This window comes from Dermacentor variabilis, chromosome 2 (assembly GCF_050947875.1).
Source record: "Dermacentor variabilis isolate Ectoservices chromosome 2, ASM5094787v1, whole genome shotgun sequence".
Classification (NCBI taxonomy): Eukaryota; Metazoa; Arthropoda; class Arachnida; order Ixodida; family Ixodidae; genus Dermacentor; species Dermacentor variabilis.
In genome coordinates, this window is record NC_134569.1 from 53,612,116 (window position 1) to 53,635,490 (window position 23,375).

Genomic DNA, 23,375 nt, shown 5'->3' on the forward strand with positions numbered 1-23,375 from the left:
AGTTTTTCTTGCTCTATTCAGTCTGATCATGAACATGAAGAAAGCAGCGGTCATGTTCGTAACCATGATAAAGCTCCATACGTCTCCGCCGCTTTTCGGGGAATGTTTACATTATCTTGCTTGCGTTTCGCACGGTCGCGTATCTTGTCAAGCTTTGTGGTGCTTTGTACCGATCCTCTCGTGTGCGTGTGAAGTCTTGCAACCGTATTTGGCGCGTGTTGGGACATCGATTATTCTCGAGACACGCAAGCATCATCCGGAAATTCCCAGTGTCGTGATTCACATCTTTCGTCGGGGAGCTGGCCTGGTGGGCTCGCGAGCGCGCCGCCCAGCCAGCGGATGCAATTTATTGGTTCCTGCCACTCCCCCTTGTTTCCTCTTTATGCTCGCTTGCTCCCTTTAGCTTGTCGTAGACGGTGATCACGGTCGTGTGATACTTCTCTCTCGCGCGTGCCGAGGCTCTGCGGCTGTGCCACTGAAACGGCTGCTGCAGTTTACGGTCCCGGCTTTCGCTTTTTCCCTATCTCGAGAGCGTCGCTGATTGCGTGCTTGTATATTCTTGCTTATTGGTTGTACACTGTGTTTTATGAGGCATTGACCAGTGGGGTCCATTTGCGTGCATGCGTGCGTGTGCGCGTGCCGTACCAGCGCCTGGTCAAAGTTGTGTAATTCACTGAAAGTGATGTATTGCAGGAGTTTGACTGTGATCGGCTATAGTTATACCGAATCGTACGGATCAATAAAAAAGGTGTGTTTTCCATGTAGTTAGTCAGCTGCGCCCCTGAAGAGAGAAAAAGAAAGTACGTCAACTTTTCTGAACGGGCTCATGCGTAGTGTTTGTGACTGTATTGACTTAGGAAGAACAAACCTGTTTGGTACACAACAATGCGAGAATGTATCGCGAACGACTCCATGGCCAAGTCTACAACAAAATTACCTGTACGGCGAAGGTACACTTAGGCGTACCCAACCAACGACCGAACCCGGCAGCTGATTTGTTACTTTGCAACGGACGGGAGCATGTCGCGCATGTAGAGGCGCCGCGGCTGCCTTGCACAGCTGCTGTACGCGTGGGGAGAGCGCTGTTCGGCATCGAAGCGGTGACACGTTCGAAAAATGTGTCTAAAGACGTTGTCGAAAAATCATCCTGGACAGGAAGGGGGAGAAAGTAGCAGTGATGAAGAGTCTACCGACGAACCTATTTTCACAAGGGAGGCAATGACATCACTTGACGCGCTGTACTTACTTGTACCTTGCGGCAGCCACAGGTTTTTAACGCGCCGCGTGACGCGAGCGCTGATGACATAAGGTCAACCCCCCGCGTTTGCTTAGTGGCTGTGGTATTGGGCTGCTAAGCACGAGGTCGCGGGACCGAATCCCGGCGACGGCGGCCGCATTTCGATGGGGCCGAAATGCGAAAACACCCGTGGTACTTAGATTTAGGTGCACGGTAAAGAACCCTAGGTGGTCGAAATTTCCGGAGTCCCCCACTACGTCGTGCCTCATAATCAGAAAATGGTTTTGGCACGTAAAACCCCATAATTTAATTTTTTTATGACATAAGGTCGGCTACAGTCGCACATTTCGTCGGATTAACTGTGCATAAGAAAATTTGTGACTTGTTTACCTAAGTATCTCTTGAATTCTCGTAAAAAAAAAAGATTTTATTTGACTGGATGTGATTAGCAAGCAAGCGGTATGGTGTTCGATCTTTACACCTTAGTGACCTGTATAACGAATTTTGGCGGTGCCGAGCGCTTCCATATAAAGGCGTTTAACTTTATGTCGTGTTGCTTCTCAGCAGACACAGTAGCAAGCTGACGTATATAGATGGCCTTTGGGTGGGGCTCGCGACCGGAATGTAAGGACCAGTGGTAAGGACTGAGCTCCATAGCCCAGCAAGGCAGCTTTATCGCGGTAAGGATATTCCAGGCGCTTCGATTATTAAAGAAAGCTGTGTCACTGAAAGTGCAGGGATAGAAAGTTAAACGGCTTTCCACGCAGCTATGCATGTAGACTTGGCATGTTAACGCTACTGAGAAACCAAAGGCGTGTATGTCCCATCCATAATAGTTTATATATATATATGTCATCATTTAGACATGATCTCAATTGTCTTAGCACTAAGCTTCTTCGATATAAGCTAGTGTATTGGTTACTCCAAAAGGCTCGACATCGTCGCGCAATTTATTGTCGTGCAAGCGATGTTATTTGGTGCGCTGTCTGCGGTTGTTCCCGGTGGGGCCATTCTCTCGAAGAACCGCTGCCAATGAATAAAATTATAATTAAGTTAAGGGGTTTAACGTCCCGAGACCGCACAGTGGATTAGGAGGGACGCCAGCCTCCCGATTGAGTTTGACCGTCTGGAGTTCTTCAACGTGCTCCTCTGTCCTTGCACAGTGTGCAAGGACACAGTGCAGCTGGACGCCTCGTCCAGCTGCCCGTTCTGCCTTGCGCCAGTGCGGTAGGCAGACCACCTCTCTGGACATGGCTTGTCACAACGTCGACGTCATCTGCGCCGTGTGGGTCTTCATCCCAACCCCCGCCAGACTTACTGAAATGGATTGGTGGACCACATTTCCGCGCTTTCTTGAACTTTCCCGTGAGACAGGGATTCACAATTACGCGAGGAAAAATTTTTTTTTTATGCTGCAGTCAAAGTTAAAAAAAAAAATTGTACAAGAGCATTTTCGCATTTGAGTCTTGCCATAGCAGCACGTCGCAGGGACGCTTCATCGCCGGCTCTAAATCGCTACACTAGCGGCTCCCGCGATTGCCCGGGTATCGTACAGCATTCTAGAATGGTGAGCCAGTGCATGTTGTACGTATAGTAGTGTAGTTTCGTGGCTAAATAACGCAACACACGACCGTACGAAGGCTCGGGGCATGAGCGCCTCCGCTGTGAATGGCGGACCGAAATAGCCTCTTTTTCCGGCGCACGTAGGACTTCTCGTCGTGCGCTCTCTCTCTCTCTCTCTCTCTCTGTCTCTCTCATCAGCGTGCGTGTCAGTTTTGGGCACTGGCGCGGCCGGGTGTTCCGAGAAAGAAGCGATGGATCCTCCGAACGAAGAGAGATAGAAAAGAAAAGAAAAAAAGGTTGAAATCTGGCGGCTGGCTCACTTCGAGACCAAAACGGCCCGGTTGCAGAAATAAATGCTCGGCTCTTTTCTTTCAGCGCACCCCTCGTTCGACCCGCTCTGGAGGAGAAGCTGTGCCGAATCGCGTGACGCCTCCTCGTGACCCAAGAATTTTCTCTTTTACCGGGGCGGTAATCGGCAGGGTTGACGATCTCTCTCGGTTCGCCGTCCCGTCCCCCCACCGTCGTGTGCCGTTTTCGTTCGCCAACCGTCTGTATCGCGTGCCGCCGATTGCGTCTGCTAGGTTACGGCACTCGCAGTTTTGCAGCGTTCGGAGCTTTCCTTCATTTTTCTCCCGTTTCGTATCGCGAGCGACGCTTGGTTTTCTTCCCTCTATTGTCGCTTTACTCTGGGAAAACGGTTCGCGGTCGATCATTGTGCCGTCGTTGTCGTCCCCTGGACTGGGCGTGGTTTCGCCGTTATGGACGAATGCCTTCGTTACTCGTTCCACCCCACCCCATTTTATATGTATACGTTTTATGTGTTATGTATAGGCTGTCCTGTCCGTTGCGCGAGTGAGTCGTATGAAAGCTTGGAGAGACAGCCTTGTTGCATACCAATCTAGAGGCCCCCTGCAAGACGCGTGGGGCCCGATGTTTGTTAGTCATAAGCATATGAAGCGAAGGAAATCGCAGGGAAAATCATTTGTTGTTTTAATTGGAATGTAGAAATGATAAGGTGAGGGAAATGAAAGTGGACGAGAAGACCATTTGCCGCTGGTGGGAGTCGAATCCACAACCTGCGCATTCATTACACGCATTTCGAACATTCTTCGCTTTCGTCTTTTGTTGCATTGTGATAAACAAAAAAGGTGGTTCTTGTGGCCCTAACCGTTCACAGTACCTCTATCTCTATTCGTCGCAGTGTTAGCAATATGGTGGGACAAAAGAAAAAAGTGTGTGTGTGTGTGCGCGCGCAACTTTGTTGCACGTGCAGACTGGTGGCTCCTGGCACTGATAGGCTCGGTCGTCGCCAGGCGATTGGACCCTACTTTTATTTGTAGTGTTTTCTCTCCCTCGACTTACCCGCGCTACCTCAGTCACCCTACCGCCAGTGTTGCAGCGTGCTCAGCCGAGTGACCCTGCTGCCCAACGTGCAAATGCCGCATCAGACCGTTACGGTCGCACTTATTACCGACAAGAGAGAACGATTCGTCATCAGCCTTGCATGAACTGCGGGCGCGTTCGTCGGAATTCCAGCGTATCACACGTGTCACAAAATCCAAGCACTTCGCCAAAGCGGGTGCTTGTACTGGTCGGAAAATCCTTATCTTTCCTAAGGTGAGAAAATAGCTCAGAAAAAATAGAGGTATCACGACCTTCCCGTAAGCACTGCCAGCAATCGTGTGAAAATATAACGCTGCATAGTGCCACCAACTTGGCGTTCTGGCATTTTGGAACAGGGCTATCACGCAGCCTCAGAAGGGCCGACCAAGGAATTCTTCGTGGCCCAACGTCGGGAGCGAGGCGCATTTTGCGAAAGACGCTCTCCGGATGTTGTTCATCGAGAACGTCTGGGTAGGTGCGGCCAGTGAACGGTCTTCGATGTTTAGCCCTTTCGTCGTAACGAATGGTTCGTCTGTTTGTTTGTTTGTTTGTTTGTTTGTTTGTTTGTTTGTCTCGGAAGTGTGGCTGCGGATGTGTACCTATTCCGTAGGAGACGACGGTTCGCTCGTGTTGCGGCGAAGATAAGGTTTGAAGTGATCGGCTCTCAGTTTCGGTGCGTCCCCCTGCTCCCTCGTTTCCCGTTTCTCTTCCGTATCTGCTCGCTTTTTTCTTGCCCCCTGTTGTTCCCTGAAAGCTAGCCTGGAGGGCGCGAACGCCCTGGAACCAAACGTGTGCGTGGCTGAGGCGACGAGTGGCTCGCCCGCGACAGGCGAACGGCAAACGAATCGGTTCGCGTGACGGCGACTGGGACGAGGCACAGTGACAGTTGATGGCGCCCCTTCCTGTTGCCATGCCGGACGGGCGACGTCCGGCCGCCTGCAGTGCCTTCGCCCGAGTGGAATTTGGAGAATCTCTGGGAAGCGACCACGCCCCGCACTTGTCCCCTCTCGCCGGTCCCGGCGGAAAGCCGGTGCTTGCATTTTTGGCAGCGTTGTAATGGGTGCAAAGCCTACAGTAGAGGTATTTCAGTAACGGTCCTTGTTCAGTAGCGGTCCTTGCCGGGTGTTCTCGGCTGCCGCTTGAAGTCGCACACTCCCTGGAAGTGGGTGGCGCAGGCGGCCACTTAGACACTTTTTCCAGTGACGTGAAGTACGTGTCAGAGTTAGTCAGAGTGCGTGGCACTTTGCCGTTTTCCGCGTTTGTGAAACAGAACAGGTATAGCTCGGTATCCTTGGAAAGTTGGGCGTGTTCGAAAAAACATCAAGAAAAAGAATGTGTTTGGTGATGATGACCTGAGACAGGGGGAGTGCCTTAGTGCGATGTCATATTGGTAACATAGCTACAGTTTGAACTTGATCTAACGAAACCCGATTTTACGAAGTTCCCGATCTAACGAATAAATTTCCATTCCCCGGCAGGCACGCATAGGGTTCAATGTTATGATCAATCCGAATTAACAAAACAAACTTGGACAAGCTCGATTTAGCGAAGTTTTTCCTGAAATAAATGAGTAAAAAAATCGGTGATTTCTTTCTAATTTTGACACAGACAAGTTCTTCTTCGAGCATGCTCTCTAAAGCCATCGCGTCAAAACATGTAGGCGCCATACTCAGAGCCCTAGCTTTATTTTGACGAGGCTACATGCCTCGCCCATGCACGGAACAGCCGATTGAACACCGCCTTGGTAGGGGCGGCGGTGGTTGCTTTCGTTATTTCATGGTTTATGCGACAGATGGCTGGATTAGCGGCAAATACAATGCCGCGGTAGCTTTCGCGTGTCGGCACGTTGCAATTTTAGATTTTAAAGGACCGAAAAATTCCTTTCTCGATTTTACGAACTTCCCGATTTAACGAAATAATTGGAATGTGGTCATCACTCCGTTAAATCGAGTTTCAACTGTATCTAGCTCTATTTAACACTCTGCTCTTGTAACGTTCTTTTTCTCTTTTATTTTAAGGGTATTAGTCGTATTGGGGGTGACCATCTTCGCGCCGCGCGGTAAATTTTGCTTTCGTGCGTAGTCGACTCACTTTGGCATTTTTGTCATCATTTTGTCATTGCTTGCAATGAGGCCAAGGAGTTCGATGCAAATCGATATTTCAAGTCTTCGTAATTGCCTTAAGGCCGATTCGTTTCGCGGAAACACCCGCCGTGGTTGCTCAGTGGCTATGGTGTTGGGCTGCTGAGCACGAGGTCGCGGGATCGAATCCCAGCCACGGCGGCCGCATTTCGATGGGGGCGAAATGCGAAAACACCCGTGTGCTTAGATTTAGGTGCACGTTAAAGAACCCCAGGTGGTCAAAATTTCCGGAGTCCTCCACTACGGCGTGCCTCATAATCAGAAAGTGGTTTTGGCACGTAAAACCCCAAATATTGTTATTATTATTATTCGTTCGCGGAAACGTACGTTGTCGCGGATCCTGCTTTATTACCGGTGACACCTATAGGTGTACCTTTATCTATCTCCTTCCCTTAGATTATTCGCGGAACTATACCGAATGCCGGCCATAAAGAACGCCAGAACGCGATGATTTAGGTGGCTTCTCACCTCTTCTTTTTCTCGTAACAAATTTGTTACTCGCAGCTCACGTGATGCATATTGGTGGATACGATGCCGGCGTCGCCACGCCCAAAAAGTTGAAAGCCAGTTTGAACACAAGGCCAACACGTGCACTCGTACTTTCTGTCGTGATCGCTCGCGCTATCTTCGTACCACTGTTATATGAAGGGGTCACAAGAAGGAGTAGCCAAGTACAAGGCAAGCCTCAGTCCATAGCCAGCGTTTGGACATTCCTTCTTTCCGGTCTTTGCGTTGTAAATCTTTATTTGTTTAATGGGCTAGTTTTGAGATGCTCTTTGCTTTGTGCCAGGCTAGCCGATGGCGTCATGACTGACTCGCAGAACGTTGTACACTTTCGGTGGTGGACCTGGAGAAGACTGGGGGGGGGGGGGGGGGGGTATTCAGTTTCCGTAAGTGTCCACCTAGGTGTCCATTGCGGCTACTGCTGAAGTGCTAATTGGCTGGGCCGGGGTAAGATTCTCGCAGCCAGTTCCTTTCTCGATGGTTCCAGCCAATCAGCAGTAGCCGAAACGGAGAGTCCGCTGTGTGAACACTTACGGAATAACCCCCTGGCCTCATCGAGCGCGATGCTGCGACCGCGAAGAAATTGCACAGCTCGCGGCGCTTGCCAACCGAGTGCGCGCAGCGTATAAAGTTACCCGCTGGGACGTTATCCTGTCGCACTGCGTGTCCATGCCTGGACAAGACTTGCCGCCGTATTTCGGGGCTTCTTTCGTCTTTCCTCGCATTCCTGGCTGCCGTGTGCCGGAACTGCGCGCACTATACACTTCTCCGTCTTACCTCGTTCTCAGAGCATTACGTCCCCCTCTTATTACTTTCGTTGCCTTTTCGGCCGGTCGCCTATCTTCTCTAGTTCCACGCTTGCCCCCCACTCGCCCCCCTCTCTCCGCTGCTCCGCCTCCCATGAGCTGGCTTCCCCTGTAACGTTTCACCTCTCTCTCGCGTTCTGCGCCATTACGCATACCATCTCCATTGCGTGATCGCCTGCGCGCGCTTTCGCGTCCGTTCAGCCCGCTTTGGGCGAGCTGCCTCTCCGCACCGGTCCCGCGTGCTTCGCCTGCCTGCCGCCACTGCTGTTCCCCGACCTCTGGAGGAGTCATATCTGTCTCGCTCTCTGCCTTCCTCCGCTTTCGCTCGCCGCTGCGGGAAAGCGCCGTCGTCAAGCCGACCCACTCGGCCGCAAGACCTCAAGCACAGCGCCCGTATACACTGCTGCGCTCTGGCTGCACTGTTCGGCGCGGTTCAACGTGAGGGGGAAATGCAGCCAGAAAAAACAGTTAAGGCAAAATCTGCCGTCCAGCGCTTCATTACTGTTTTACTGAAGATTCGCAAACAAGCGCGTAAACGTAAACGGACCCCAAAGATCGCTATAAGGTCAGCTTATAGACTGCATGGTAAAGGAGTTCTTTAAAACGCATCTTTCAAAGCTTTCATTCAACTGGCAGTAAGAGATTGACTATATTTAACGGAGAAAATGAATGCCGAAATTCCCTTTTTTTTTTTAATTTCGCGCCGGCATGTCAGTGTTGTCATCGCCGATTTCAAAGTATTTTTCGTCGCGTGCACTTGAAACGCTACATCCCTGACAGCCGTCGATTGAGACGGTGTGGCCACTGGCGGACTACGATACTGTCGAACCGAAAGCTGTCAGATTTGGGACTGTATTATAATAAAATTTGTTCTGTCTCTCTCTCTCTCTCTCTCAACTTTGGTCGTACGTGATGGTCTGTATGCTCTTTGCTACGCGACTCTTGTGCCGAATATGGTGATGGTGCGAGTTGCTGTTGCCACGACGTGTGGCTGAGTTGTTCACGCGCTCGTGTCTCATCGCATAATTTGTGCACGCTACTCGAATCACCTCGCGTGCTCCACGATTAAGGTGTGCTTTCCGCCCTCCCCCTCCTCCATTCCATTTTCATTGTCGTGCTGTGCCTGCACATGAAACATCGTTTAGGTGTCATGCGTCTGAGTCATATTTTCCTCCATTTGTTGTAGCGCAGCCATGACGTGGCGATTCGTCGACCTCGTCATTGGTCACATTCGCGGGGAATGAGACGGTGAACTGCGAAGAATTTTTCAGCTTAAAGAAGCCTTGCGTCGGGAAAGAAAAGCGCATTTTTTTGTGCTCGGAAGGTAGTGAGTGATTCGTGCAACCATGCAACCGCCACGACGGCGCCCATGGAGTCACGAACAAGAGGGCGGGTGCATGCGAGTGGAATATAACACTCCCTTATTTTTTCCAGAGAGGTTCACTTCCGAGAAAGGGCTGGGGCTCTTGTTCCAAGTTCGGCAGAGACCACTCGAGCTGCAGAGTGGGCGGAGCGGCGATGGATGCCCGTCGAAGCGCCTCGCTTGCGAACTACACACCACCCGGTTGGGAATACGCGTTCCATCCGATGAACGATACAACGTGTCTGGTGCGAGCGGCGTGCCTGTTCGAGCGCGCCGCTGTGCACTTTCGCCAAGGAACGCAAGCGGAACGGCTTTGCGTTCCGCCCCCGGGTGTTCAAAATTTCCGGAGTCCTCCACTACGGCGTGCCTCGTAATCAGAAAGTGGTTTTGGCACGTAAAGCCCCATAATTTTCAATTTCTTTAGCCTCTATGAAAAGGCGGGTGGGTCGCGGGCCCAGCTCGGCAGCGGAGAGGTGCGTGGTTCGATCCCCGACAAGCAACCTCGGGACCACGTGTCCGGCTTTCCAGGGTTGCGCTGCTTCGGAGACGTTCGCACAGACCGCTATCATTGCTGGCCAAGGACTAAAACAAACAAAGCAACAGACATCCCCCGTGTATGCAATCCAAGGCCTTGCACTGCGTATTCAAAGTATTTGCGTTTGTGCATCAACTGTTTTCCGTGCCCAGAAAATGGGGTAGGAGCCTCGTCAAGCTGCTAACACAGCAGCTTGTTGCTCTTATCCTAGGATTTTCTTATCGCGCTGATTATGTGAGAGGCCACAGCGGCGGCATTTCGATGGGGGCGGAGTCTGGAGCCCCCCACTACGGCGTGCCTCCTAATCAGATCGTGGTTTAGGCACGTAAAACCCCATAATTTAATTTTTTTTAATTCTGTGAGAAAAAAATGTTCTGTTAATAATCGTAAGGTCTCCAGACGCCTCAGTACGAGCATCCATCTTTGGCGGCGCTTCTTCCGAGGTGTCGGATGGTTTTTGAGGTGCGTGTTTTTCCCGCTTGCTGCTCGCGACTGCCGCGGCCGCTCGTGTGCGTCGAGAGCCCCCTGAGAACAAGGTTTTGGAACGAAATGTATTTCGTTGTGTTTTTAGTTTCGTTCCACAGAAAAGAAGTTCCACTCTTGTTCTGCTCCGGAACGAAAAAAAAATGATCCGTAACGGTTCATAACGGTTTTTTGCTTGCGTACAAAACTTTCCGAAGCAAAGTAACAATAAAAAAATATGGTATATATTTCTCTCAACAAATGAATTATGAATTCCGAGACCATGCCGAGCGTAAACTGAAAAGCAGCGCGTCATTGAGTGTGCACTCGCCTAATGCGACGCCGCTGTTCCGACAAAATGAACTTAAACGAGCATAAACGAACGACAAAACTTGGGTGACGTAGCGTCGTACCCGTAGAAAACGAAACGATAAGCTGTTCAGCGCGGAAGCCCCATAGGTTTTGCTACGATGCCGAAGTGCTAGTGCGCCGAGCGGCAGGCTTAGATTAGTGGAGCTCTGGACCGGCTATCGCTTGCACTATCCCCGCCTGAGGTATACGCGCCCATGCCGACGTTGCCTGGCGTGTCGGTTGTGTGCGAGTTGCCGACTTTCCCCTTGAACCAAAAACTGACAAAAAATATTTCGTTTTTACTACGAAACAAAAAAAAAAAAAATACACAACGCTTCAGTTAACGTTTTCGTTCCGGTCAAAAATATATTTTTTTCTTCGTTTTCGTTTTCGTTCCCTTTCGACACACTGCGTGAGAGACTTGGCGGCGACGGCAACCTGCCATTTTGGCTCAGCCCGGCTAGGGGAAAGGGTTCGCCCATGCGTCGCCTTGCACAAGGGGTACGAAACGTGAAAGGCTCTTCCTCGGATGGAGCCGGGAGAAGAAGGCGTCTTTCGGCGCCAGCTGATGCCAGGGGCGGCGATCTTGTCATCGACAGCTCGGAGGGGAAAAAAAAAGAACTAAAAAGAAAAAATGAAATGTGCGGTCATCAACGGCCGCACGCCGACCGGTCGGACAGCCTTCGCACGGCACCCGAGCTGTATTCGCGGAGAAGCAAGGGCGTCCTTGAAAACGTCGAGCCTGCGAGATGGATCTTTCCCGTGATTTTGTGCGCCTAAAGCGTTTATGTGCGCCGTCTTTTCCACGCCCTTTCCTCATTTTTGTTTCTTCTCGCTAAGTGAGTGCCGTTATCAGAGCTTTTTATTTTCATTTTTGTTTTCCCTATCGTATTTTCATTTGCAGGCGTAGCCTCCAGACCTCGTTTTTAACTAACACCCAGTCCTTCCCTTCCAGAATTAGCCAATAGAAACAGCCACATTTAATACGTTAGCATTAGGAGCGTCAAAGTGGGGAAAAAAAGTGTGCGCCATAAGAAGGCAACAAGCAAGGACGCCAAGGACATCATAAAGGAAATTAATCGTACTTACTAATTGAATTAAAGAAATGATAAATTGATGGAACTGAAAATGGATGAAACAAAAAAAAAAGAAAGTTGCCGCAGGTGGGGAACGATCCCACGTTCTCCAGAAACCCCAGAAAGTGGATGGAATAACGTCGCCGTGGTAGCTCGTCTAGTTGGTAAGAGTATCGCGTGCGTAATGCGAAGACATGGGATCGTTCCGCACTTGCGGCAGGTTGTTTTTTTCTTCCAGTTTCAGTTCCATTAATGTATAATTTTTTTTAATTAAGTTAGTAAGTACAAGTAATTTCTCCTATGCTGTCCTTGGTGCCCTTGTTTGTTGGCTTGTCATAATATGATTAATAAAAATCGGGCCCCTCGGTTCCCTTTCTTCTCGTCTATATATATATATATATATATATATATATATATATATATATATATATATATATATATATGTGTGTGTGTGTGTGTGTGTGTGTGTGTGTGTGTGTGTGTGTGTGTGTGTGTGTGTGTGTGTGTGTGTGTTTTACGGAATTTTTTTAAACATCGCTTGTGGCAGGCAGCATAATTCTTGTCATTTAGCTGGATTTTTTGAATAGGCGGACATTACTAGCACGATAACTCGAAGCATATATATAACACGTTAATACAAATTCACCAACTAACTTCTTAATTACTGTATGGCACATATTGCACTTTACGAATTGTAGCCTGCAAGACGTATCCACTTGAAATGAATTTCCAGGAGGACCACCATCGGCTGCACTTCGCTCCTCGAAGAGGCAGGATGTGTGTCGAGTGAGCTCGGTGAACAACACTTTGCAATGTGGTGAACGTGGTTTAAATCATGGATCTGGAACCTCAAAGAGGTGCGGCGTAATGCTACTGCATTTCTACTTCTTTTACCGCTAAATCGCCACTGCATTTCTTTTTTCTTTTTTTTTTTTGTCCCCTCACTGAAGTGGCTTCCGCCAGGAAAGCAAGGGTAGACTTCAACACTCGTTGCACCGTTCACCACGTGTCGCAAAGACGCGGAAATATCGCGCCATTCTAGAATTTACTCATAGATCGACTCAGAATGCCACATTCGAGACGCACGAGGTCGCGGGATCGAATCCCGGCCACGGCGGCCGCATTTCGATGGGGGCGAAATGCGAAAACACCCGTGTGCTTAGATTTAGGTGCACGTTAAAGAACCCCAGGTGGTCAAAATTTCCGGAGTCCTCCACTACGGCGTGCCTCATATTCAGAAAGTGGTTTTGGCACGTAAAACCCCAAATATTATTATTATTATTACATTCGAGACGCTAATATGCAACCACTACGTCCGCGGCGTTCAGCGGTGGGCAGTACTAAGCGGTATTCTCCGGCTCTTTCTCTCTTTTTTTGCTTATTTAAAAATTTATGATTATTATTTTTTTAATACATACTTACGCCGATCTCGGATGCAGCAAGTGGCGGCACTTGATGAGCGAGCGTGGTGCTAGATGGCGCCACGCTGCTTGTGGGCTGCATAAAATAAGCCGACTCTCCAGCGGCCTGGGGGAAGAGAGGGACGAGGTCGCCGTCCAAGAGGGGTTCAAAGTGTCATGGGGTTAGTAAATTATTAGTAAATTAGTATGTATGGGTTAGTAAATTAAACAGTGTAAGGGAATACGGTACACCACTCCTTCCATGCACGAAACAAGCGCTTCTCGGTGTTGTTATTGCAGTCACGGCGCCGCTTTGTCGTATTGTTAACTTTCGCGCACGAACCAGACAGTTTCAAAGGGGCTGAAAAGACGACCAGCGCGATTCCCAATTTTCTTCCTATTGTGGCTAGCTTGGTGCAAGTGCGACATCACAAGCACTTTTCTGCTTCTGCTCTGTTGGGCAGTGGAATCCGGGTGATCACGTTTTCTTAACATGCTGCGAGCCTCTGCTGTCGGCATTTGCAAGGGGTAGCCAGCTGCGCTTAGGCGCTAAACTTGGTTTTCGAAGCTTCAGTGTACCAGGTGAGGGCGTGATTTTAGAAGAGCGTTTTTAAAACAACGAGTAATGATGCCCCGCCCAACTAGTTTGGAATGCGCTGATGAAAATGGTAGAATGGCTTTATTCCCTCGGGACTCGTAGCAGCAACATACATGACTATTTAAGAAAACAAGCGCAAGATCTAAACGCCTTATGGAACTGTTAGGAGGCTCTTCACGTGACAAAATAAGAGGTTGGAGGCACTCGCGAAAAACTGAACAAACAGCAGACGTGGCAGAAGCCAAGCATTCATTGTCGCATTGTTAGAATACTAGATAATCATCGACATACCTAAAAACTTTTGCAACCTCTGATCCTTCCAGGCTGGTGCACATGATACTATCGTAATGAGCGAGAAATAGGTAGCTTAGCAGAGGCGGCGAGGCAGGATCCAATGCGTACGCCTTCTCTCTGTAAAAACGTTGTGTCACGCCAAGCAGAGAACGTTGAAGACAAGTAAAATTTAAAAGTTCTGAAAACTGGTTAGATCGACTTCATCCTGGAAGCCCACTATGCAGTGGCTGTCATGCAATGGCGTCTTCCACGCGTTGAAGTAGCTCCTTTTGAGGTAATGAGTAAAACGAACCCTTAATGTCTGGAGAGAAGGCAGAGAAGCTCACGTGAGTGTTGCCTTTTTAAAAATTCTGTCACTTCCTCATGAAGAGCTGCTGATTTTAAAAGGGTCGTCGAGAGCTAGAACTTTGAGCTTCGCCTGTAAAAAGTAAGCTACCGATTTTTGCCAGCAGCCCTTTTCTGATAACACAAAATGGACACTCAACCTTGTCCAGGACTGCTGGGAAAAATCGGTAGCTTGCTTTTTACAGGCGAAGCTCAAAGCTTTAGCTCTCGACTACCCTTTTAGAATCAGCAGCTCTGAGCAAGTGATAGAATGATCGTGCTCTATGATCTTCCACCCCCTCGCTACCTCTACCACGCGACCGATTTCCAGCGTTTCCAGACGCATCCAATGCGTCTACATTGAGATATTCCTGCAGCGGCTGGGAATCGAATTCCCTCGACCTGGACAACAACCGAAAGCCATACACTCAGTGAGTCAACGCAGTTATCGTTTGCTGATAAACCAGTAATGACGTGGCCTCACGACGCCGAAGCTCCTATTCGTTCAAAGCCTATCGTCTGCAACTTTATTTTGCGATATACCCATAATGGCAAGCCTGCAATTCTATACACCTTCCCCCTCCACATGCATGTTGTTTTCTTCTTGTTTGTTTGTCAGTATACGCATGCAGGGTCGCATATGCGACACGTGGACCCCAATTGTTCATCCTTGATGCATCTCCGCAAGCAATATCAGCAACGTGGCGTCACTATGGGAATTAGGGTCGCGTGTACGCAGCGTTGACCCTAATTCTTTATCCGAGAAAAATAGTGGACGGAGAACACCCAAATTCGCAATCAAGAGGCTATAGCGGCTCAAGGTCAGCGCCGATATTGAACGGGAAAGCTACCTGCTACGTGTTCGTATGTCAAATTCGAATCCACACGTCACAGGGATTTTTGCTTGGAATCCATTCGGGCCGTTGTGGTGGGGCTTAAAGGTTCCCAAAAATTCGCTAAGTTTACTCTATGTCTCATTTGAATTTCAGTGTAGTCCATCATGGCCGATAAGAAATAACTACATAGTCCCAAGCAGATGACCTCGAAATCCATGACGTCATGGCGAGCTGGTAAGGGAACTTGAAGGAGGCATCGCTACCCGTCTATATTTCCTTTTCTTGCGGCTTGTCTGGCTTGTGAAGCTTCCTCTCCAACGAGTTTTCTTTTTCCTTCTTCCTTTTTTTTTTGTGTGTGTTTGTGTTTGTGGGCGGGTGGGAAGGTGGGTTAGTGTACAGGCGCAATTTTCTAATAGACCTAAAGTTCGTCTTCTCTTCCATTAGCTTCTTGTGCGTAAGAATCGATCCCTTTCATTTACACAACCACACGTAAAGTACTGTAATGCATAATATGTGCACTGTTTGCGCAGTACTGTACAGCAGGCCGAATGGTGATGTACAAATGCTAACCGGTCCTTGAAATTGACGCGTTAGTCCTGACGCTAGATTTTTCCCTGTATTAATTATAATTAGTGTTATGTGGGCGTTGTTGCTATGGCAAGCTGTTATTTTATACTCGAGGCACAATTGAACCCACCTGCTGCTGAAGTTCGGCTATACTGCATATTCCGAATGTGGGTGGCTTGAACGTCATTGCCGTTGTCGTAGAAGCGAGAAGGCGCTTTAGCACAACAGCGAATTCTTTTACATTTTGCCCGTCCGTGAGGCACGGGCCAATACGAACAGGTATATCTGACGAGTGGGCGTCGCGTGAAGAGAGATGTAGGTGAAAGAAAAAAAAAAAAAAAAGTTCGCAGAGACGGGAAACGAGCGCGCGCGACATTTCTGGATCGTTCCCTACGGGGGCGCTTATATATATGTTTGCGTGGGCGGAGTCGTCCGTTTATGCCGCAGTTGCTCTATTTGAGCCGGACGATGTCGGAAACGAAAGAACGCGCTCAAAAACAAACAAAAGGACATCAGGAGTGCGATGAAAGCAAAAAAGGCACGGAACGACGCTTCGCATGCTCATAGTCGGTCGGTCGTGCCGCTAACATCCCGTCACCACCAGCGCAGTCTACCTCCGCCCCTCAGCCATTCGGTCGTGCCGTGTTTAACCTCCGGTGCCGAAATTACAATAAACCCGCGCGCCCCGCCTTCGTCTTTATTGTTCCGGCGGCGGCGGCAGCAGCGCCGAATTCCTCTGTCCTGCGGATAGTTTCAGCGCGAAAAATCTCTGCGTTGCTTGCACTGCAAACATCCGCGCACCGGTGCGGAGTCAGAGAACCGTTGTTCCTGCGTGCGGCAGAGACCGCGCACCGGGATTGTCGCGCTGTGAGAACATCCTGCGGCAAACCCTCATTGGCCCCGGCGACGGCCGGCTGCGCACACGTCACTTCCCGTTCCGGGAAACGTACTACGCGCCGCGCGCAGCATCTGCTTCCGCTCTGCCAGCGGTGGAAACGGCCATGAGTGGGCATCGGTCTTTCTCTTTGTTTAATGAGAAGGGCTCGTCTGAGTTTTTTCTTTGCATTTTTCCCCATATGTTTCTGTTTGCCAGACATGTGGAATTGTATGAATGAGAGGCCGCAGTGGCAGGCGGGAGTGCCCGTCCTGAGCGTAAAATTGAGGAGGGCGGGGGGGGGGGGAGTAAATGCATATATAGTAGAGAGATAGAAGTTTTCTATGAAGTTCCGTCATTGCCGTTCATCGTCGGCGGTAGTGGTGGTGTTGGCTTTCGCACGCGCTCGCAAGAGCGCTAATTGCCTTTTTTTCCGTTGCGAAGTTTGTGCACAACGTATGAGCGGGTGTGACTCAGGCGCTTGCGAATGCCGGATACGGTTTTTGCGACACGAGGTTTTTTTGCTGGCCTGTCACGTCAAACAATACCGACGGGGCCAGCGACTGAACAACGCTGCGCCCAAACGCTTGGCTGAGGTCACGCGAGAGAGTTTCACAGCATCCAGCGCTGATTGCCTCAGGCATTTCGAGAGACATGCAAGGATACAGCGGGCCTATTCCCGCACTTCTCAGTGCCGCCCCGCCCCCACATACATACACAAGCGTACACACTTTTGTGTGTGTGTGTGTGTGTGTGTGTGTGTGTGTGTGTGTGTGTGTGTGTGTGTGTGTGTGTGTGTGTGTGTGTGTGTGTGTGTGTGTGTGTGTGTGTGTGTGTGTGTGACGTCATCTCCGCGGTTACTAAAGGAACAGCCTATTGGTCAGACTTGCACATCAATGAAAGAGAAAAATTGTCATCCACCCGAATGTAGCACGAAGCTAGAAAGGAAACCCGGTTTTTTAGAAAGATGGCCTCACAGTTGACGAAAAATTCGTTGTGGTCCGGGAAATACTGCCGCGTATTTCTGTGCACCCTCATGAATATGCTCCTACCGCTGTTCTGGTGTGGACACAGGCTGTGCTACATCCTCCGTTATGTCAATCGAACGGCACTTCCGCCGATTCTAGACAGCGTTTTCCTTTTAATTGTGTATAATATTAGTGTATTCGCGTAGTGCTGCGGAATTTTCTTTTTTCTTTTAGTGTATTGTGTCGTCCTCTGTTGCAACCACTGGACTTCAGCCTTCTTTCTGTTAACTCGAGGCCAGGAAATGTTATCGCAGGCACCGCATGTGCCATCTTTACTATTGCATTCTGAAATTGGAAGGAGTCTACCGCAACCTCAGTCTTATACGTATGTCGTCGCGTTGGTTGTTGGACTATCATTGAGAACTGCGAACGCTGCACAACAAGAAGTAGCCAATAGTCCATGATTACAGTCTACTGCAAGGGACACTGTACCTAGTTGCGTAAAAAGAATATATAGTAAGGTTCTCCGAAAGAGAAGAAAGCGGAATAAATGCACATCTCACACCGAGAAAAGAAGTTAATAAAACTAGTGAGCAGTGCATCGCGATCCGCATGTCGCGTGGGATACTCGCACACATCTTCTACCATCCTTGCGACGTCATTAGGAGCGACTGTAGCTCAAAACCTAATAAAACTTGCACACGAACACACGTCAAGGAACTCTGTGAGCTTATAGGCCATTGTATACAAATGACTCACTGCATCACCGGATGCAGGCGAGGCAGTGAGGGACTCGGCGGTCCTGCTAACGAGCAACGCTAACGTGATTTGGGCTGGCTAAAATCTCTTTTTCAAAAACCCCATTTTCATTCGTTTGGCAGAAAAAAAGAAATGTTGACAAGCGCTGGCTGAAATGAGATCTCCCTTTCTCGAATTTCGCGCCGGAACATCAGCACCGGTATGTCACTGTGGCATCACGGATTTCGAAGTACCTTCTCACCTTTATGGCGCAGGTAAAGTTCTCGAAAGTTGCCACGTTGAAGATTGTACCCTAAATTGCAGTGTATTCTTTCCTTACCAGTAAACAGTAAAAACTGTATCATAGTGGACGCTGTCAAAATTGATTATGTCACCGCGAGCTGGTGGTGTGGGAACTTGTAGGCGGCGTCGCCACGCGCCTTTCGGTTTTTCTTTTTTGTTTGTTTTTGTTCTTTTTTTCGTTTTTTCGTCGTCTTACTAAGCCTTACTTGGCTGTTCCTCTCGATGGAAGCCTGGTTTCATAATTCAGCTGAACTTGAAAATGTTCCTCCATTAGCGTCCCTTTAAACCCGCGTACAGCCGATCCGTCTCGTGGAAGCGCGTTCGTCGTATCCAGAGGTGACTTCGCACGGCACCTGAAACGACGACCGAACATTGGTGTACGGTGACTCGAGGGTGTAGCTCGATAAGGCCGGCGACCGGGCCTTTGTAGATAAATGACTAATCGGCTGGCCACGTCACGGACTGACAATGATGTGCGGACGATGCCACCGCGCAAGGAGCCGTTACACGAGCTGCGTTGTAAGTCCGACAACGCATAAGCACGAAAGCACGGTTGCTGCGAGTTAGATATATATATATATCTCTCTCTCTGTTCGCAAGAAATGAAACTGTAGGTGTTCGCTTTCGAGCGTATTCAATTCAGAATGATCGCTGTCTCATCCTATGGGAAGCTGCCTTCTAAAGCCCGTGGAACGTGCTGTGACTTCTCGGCGAGGCCACCATGAAAATTAATTATGCGTCGCAGATCGTCGAATTGATAGACGACGTGTAGAGTGATTGACAGTTGCCGCAAAGTGTTCCGAGTATCGGTGAATGTTTTTTATATGCTGTTTCAGTTATGGCTAAAGTTAGTTGGGCAGCAGAGTATAGCTGTACGCTGCCAAGACGGCCTCCAAGACATATATCTGCACGTCGCTCACAGATGTTGCTTGGTGATATACGCAACTGCTCTACACGTTAACTGTAATATGCATTTTTTTTATTATTGTTAACGAGATGACATTGCACCGTTGTATGGGTACATATACGTGACAAACTGCGCCATATCCTTGAAAACCGTGAATGTAGGCCGTGTTAATTGACTATCTGCTCCTGATACTCGAGCTTGTACGGTTGCGATACCGCCCTTCAGAAGTTTAGAAAAATACGCCTTTGCAGATTATGCAGATGCAAGTAGCTCATGCATCTAAGACAGCAAAGCTACAAAAGGGTGTTCTCGCACCCTCCGGAAAGTCCTGTAGAGGTCGAACTACTACAATTATACTTCAGTCTTCGCAAACGCTTCAATACATATATAATTTCCAAGTAATTAAACATTCTACATTACGTCTGACTACGTTCCGTACTGTTGTACGCTCCACTACAAGCGCTGCAACTCATTCGCTAGACCCGAGGTGTACTGAAACGTTCCACGATATATCCATTGCGCTCATTCGTTGTGCACGAGGTCTTGTACACGCTTTAAACTACCCGTAATATAACCAATACTCTGCAAATGCTTTTTACTATGTCCGAAGCAATTAATTCGCCACATGCGAGCTTAGTGCTTCTGTACTCTCCGCTCCGCTCTGTACGGCGCGCTTGTGCCTCCTCGTTATCCCTGTCCATTCCCCGCATCCTTGTTGCGTACCGCACCACAGAGCATTGGCAAGGCGATCTTTCGTGACGGCACCTCCGAGGTCTGCTGGGCACTGATCCGACGGGCACGGGCCATCGCCGAAGACGCCATAGGAGCCCCTGACTAGGGGCCCCTTCCCGATTTCACCTTCGCTGTCAATGAAAATGTTTTCATTGGTCCCGTGAAGGAAGGTGGATGGAAGTGGTCCCGTGAAGAGGGAACCACTTCCGTCGACGGCGTCTAATAAGATGTCGAGCTCGGCTCAATAAAGTTGTTTCTCTCTCTCTCATCATAATCATCGTCATCATCATCCTCGTTATAGGCCATATGCGCGGCCACACCTTGCCACTGCCCGCACGAAAACCGTTGTGGAACTATTCTAGCTTGGTCTTAAAACTTTCGTTGGGGCTTCGGCGAGCAGTTTTCGGGAGCTGGTAGGTTGCTCTTCTCGACTTTGGCGGAGCTAGTCTTTCTTGGGACAATCAGCAACTGGTCGGCGAAGCGATGCAGCGCCTTACGCGGGAAATCAACGCATCTCTGGCCGGGAGGCGCTACGGCAGTTTGAGTGCCCTACTAATATACGCTGACGCCCTCCTGTAAGGGGCCTCAAGATGAGCGGTGAACTTGCTGATGCGAAATAGCCGCATGGTCTATTAGAAAATGTTTCCTCCGCCCGCTAAGCTGTTTGTTACGGCGCTCCTGTCGGCAGACGAAATTTCAGTGTTGGTCGTCCATGGCTGCATTGCGTTTCAAACCGCCATCTCCTGCGCGATCCACCAAGTTTCGTATAAGTGGTTCCGCAATACAGGTTCAAGCCGCTCCACTCTTGACAATGAATCCCTCTGGTTCGACTCCCATCCGGGTGCACACACCGCAAGAAAGCTGCCCCATTTGACGGCGTACTTTTATTCCCAAGCGATAGTCGCCAATGTTCCTTCATTTCTTTCACTTCAGAATCACCTGCAGTGAGCCAGCTGCGTTTCCATGGGCATTCCACTTTATTGCCAGCAAGGTAACGTGCGCCGTTCGTTTTGGAAAGGAAGTATGCGCGACGAAATAGTGATGATTAGTTTATTGGTGGATTTTGTCGAAAGTTTGGAAGCCATTGTGCCGACCACTGGACCTGTCGGTCGTATATTACTCAATTCCACGTGGAATCCGTGCTGCTGCTTTAACCGAAAGATAGAGATGCCAGTAAATTCCTGGCTTTCCCGACCTTCGTACAGCAGACCTGCAACAGCGCCAAAGAAAAATTTTGTCTGTTTGGGATTGGGTTCGAAACATTTAGCTACACCGCAAGTTATGAGGAACGCCCTAGAGAAAGGCTCTGGTCAAATTTTGACAGTTTACCCAAATTTACAGTATATTAGCAATTAGCATTTCACTGTCCTCGACATATGTGACCGCCGCTGTTGGGAATTGAAGCCCGGACTTCGTCTTCACGGGGAAGTGGCCGTAACCACAAAAAACGTCGTGGCAAGTCGTAAAAGAAGGTGCCCATACGCGGGCTCTTATTCGCAAGCAAAGTGGAACGCGTATAGCACTTTTTTATCTTATACCGTTTGGTTCTGAACCGGTTTGCTGTACTGGAAACTCAGAATTCCTCCGTGTGGTTAAATTCCGCCGAGCTGGCATGTTGAACCAGTCAGTGTGGGCGTTAACTGCCCTCCTAGCCAATCAGAGCTGTCACAGTGGCGGAATTTGATGGTGTTTGGAATGTCACACGTGGTAGCCGTTATATTGTTCGGTTCGGATACACTTCCGGCTAGCGATTCCGTTCCCGTTCGTTTCTGCATCCGCGTCCTGACTGAAAGGCAGTAGTATTCCCTGGAAGCGCACGCTTTGTCCCGTCTCGTGTAGCGTGACTCAATCTTCGCTCTCGAGATCTGGCGAAAGCCGGCGCTAATTTAGAGCGTCCGGCGTCGCCTTCTCTCTCTCTCTCTCTCTCTCTCTCTCTCTCTCTCTCTCTCGCACCCCATGGCCTTTTTGTTAGCGTGCGCGATGGATGGGGTGCGCGCTTCTTTCGCGCTGTTCGAGCCTTCGTTTCCGCCGCAGTTGAGAAGCAGTTGGCGGGAGAGGACTAGCCGCGTTTCCGGGTGCTTCCTGTTGCCTTTGTGGAGCGCGCCGATAAGATTTGGCCCCCGCCGCTGTCAGTCAGTCGGCAAAGGATGCGCGCGCCTAGGGTCGTCGTCGTCGTCCATCGGCTCCCGCCCTCGCTCGGTCGGCGACTGTAGGACGCGAGAGATTCGCGAGAGGAGGGTCCTTGTTTGGCTACAGATAATGCGGGGCTGCGCAGCTTCCGGTGGGAGCCGCGCGGCCCGAACTCGGCTGGGAAAACATTTCTCTGGTTTCGGCAGGGACGTACACAAGGGAGCCCCCCCCCCCCCCCTTCCCCGACGGTGCAAGCCACGCAGTCGTCCCGTCCTCGTATTCGGCATTACGGGGTCGACAATGATAATTCGTGCAGTAATAACATATCTAATGTACTCGCTAGGGAGTAGATGACTTTAGCTTGTCTGTGTGCGCATTACCCTTACGGAATACCATGTTGGGTACCCGAGACGTGAGAAGTGCTGGTTGCGACATCTTGTGACGCCTTGTGCTACCACAGCGTATTAGAAGCGTGTTTCTGTTAAGCGTTCTCGTTGAAGGATAATTAAAAAAAAAATAGACTGCATGTTGGCGATTTACATGCTACTGATGCTCTACACCAGAAAAGTACTCTCGTTAACCTTTGCGCCCACAGGTGGCACGACCAATCCGGCTGCTCACATATACGTTTCCTGTAACCCGTTATTCTGAAAAGGAGCTAAAGCACTCATTTTAGCCTGTCCCGTATACTATTCCATTTTACGGAACTCCCGAACACTGGAAAGCAGTAGCGCTAGTAGTGACATGGCTGTGACGCCTTGTTCAACGATGAACGGTTTTGGGTTTCTTGCATAAAGATGAACGGTTTTGGGTCTTTGCATAAGGGTGAAAATGAAAGTTACCATACGCTAACGTTCGTTGCCGCCGGCGCCCTTACACCAGCAACAAAGTACGGCATGATCCTTGCAATTTTAGTTTTGTGTGCTCTAGTTGAAGTTAAGGTTGCAAGATGGCGTCACCTGTATTTCATAATCGGTAAAAGTTCACGGACAAGCTAAAAGTTGTCTCCGCAGCATGTCCATGTCGTATTATTACCATTCACGAAGTACTGGGTTATGTACAGCGTGGATGTCAGTGGCAACGCTGCTAGCGACATCTTGCGACGCTTTGTGCAGGCGCAATGCTTTAGACAGGTTTTTGAGTTACGTAAGTGGTTTCGTCGAAGAAAAATATAAAAAAGGGGCTTCGTGTGAACCCTTATGTCGCGCCGACACTTTACACGAGCAGCTAGTAAAATATGGTTGCTCATTACACTACTAGCTGTCTTTTCTCTCTGGTTAAAC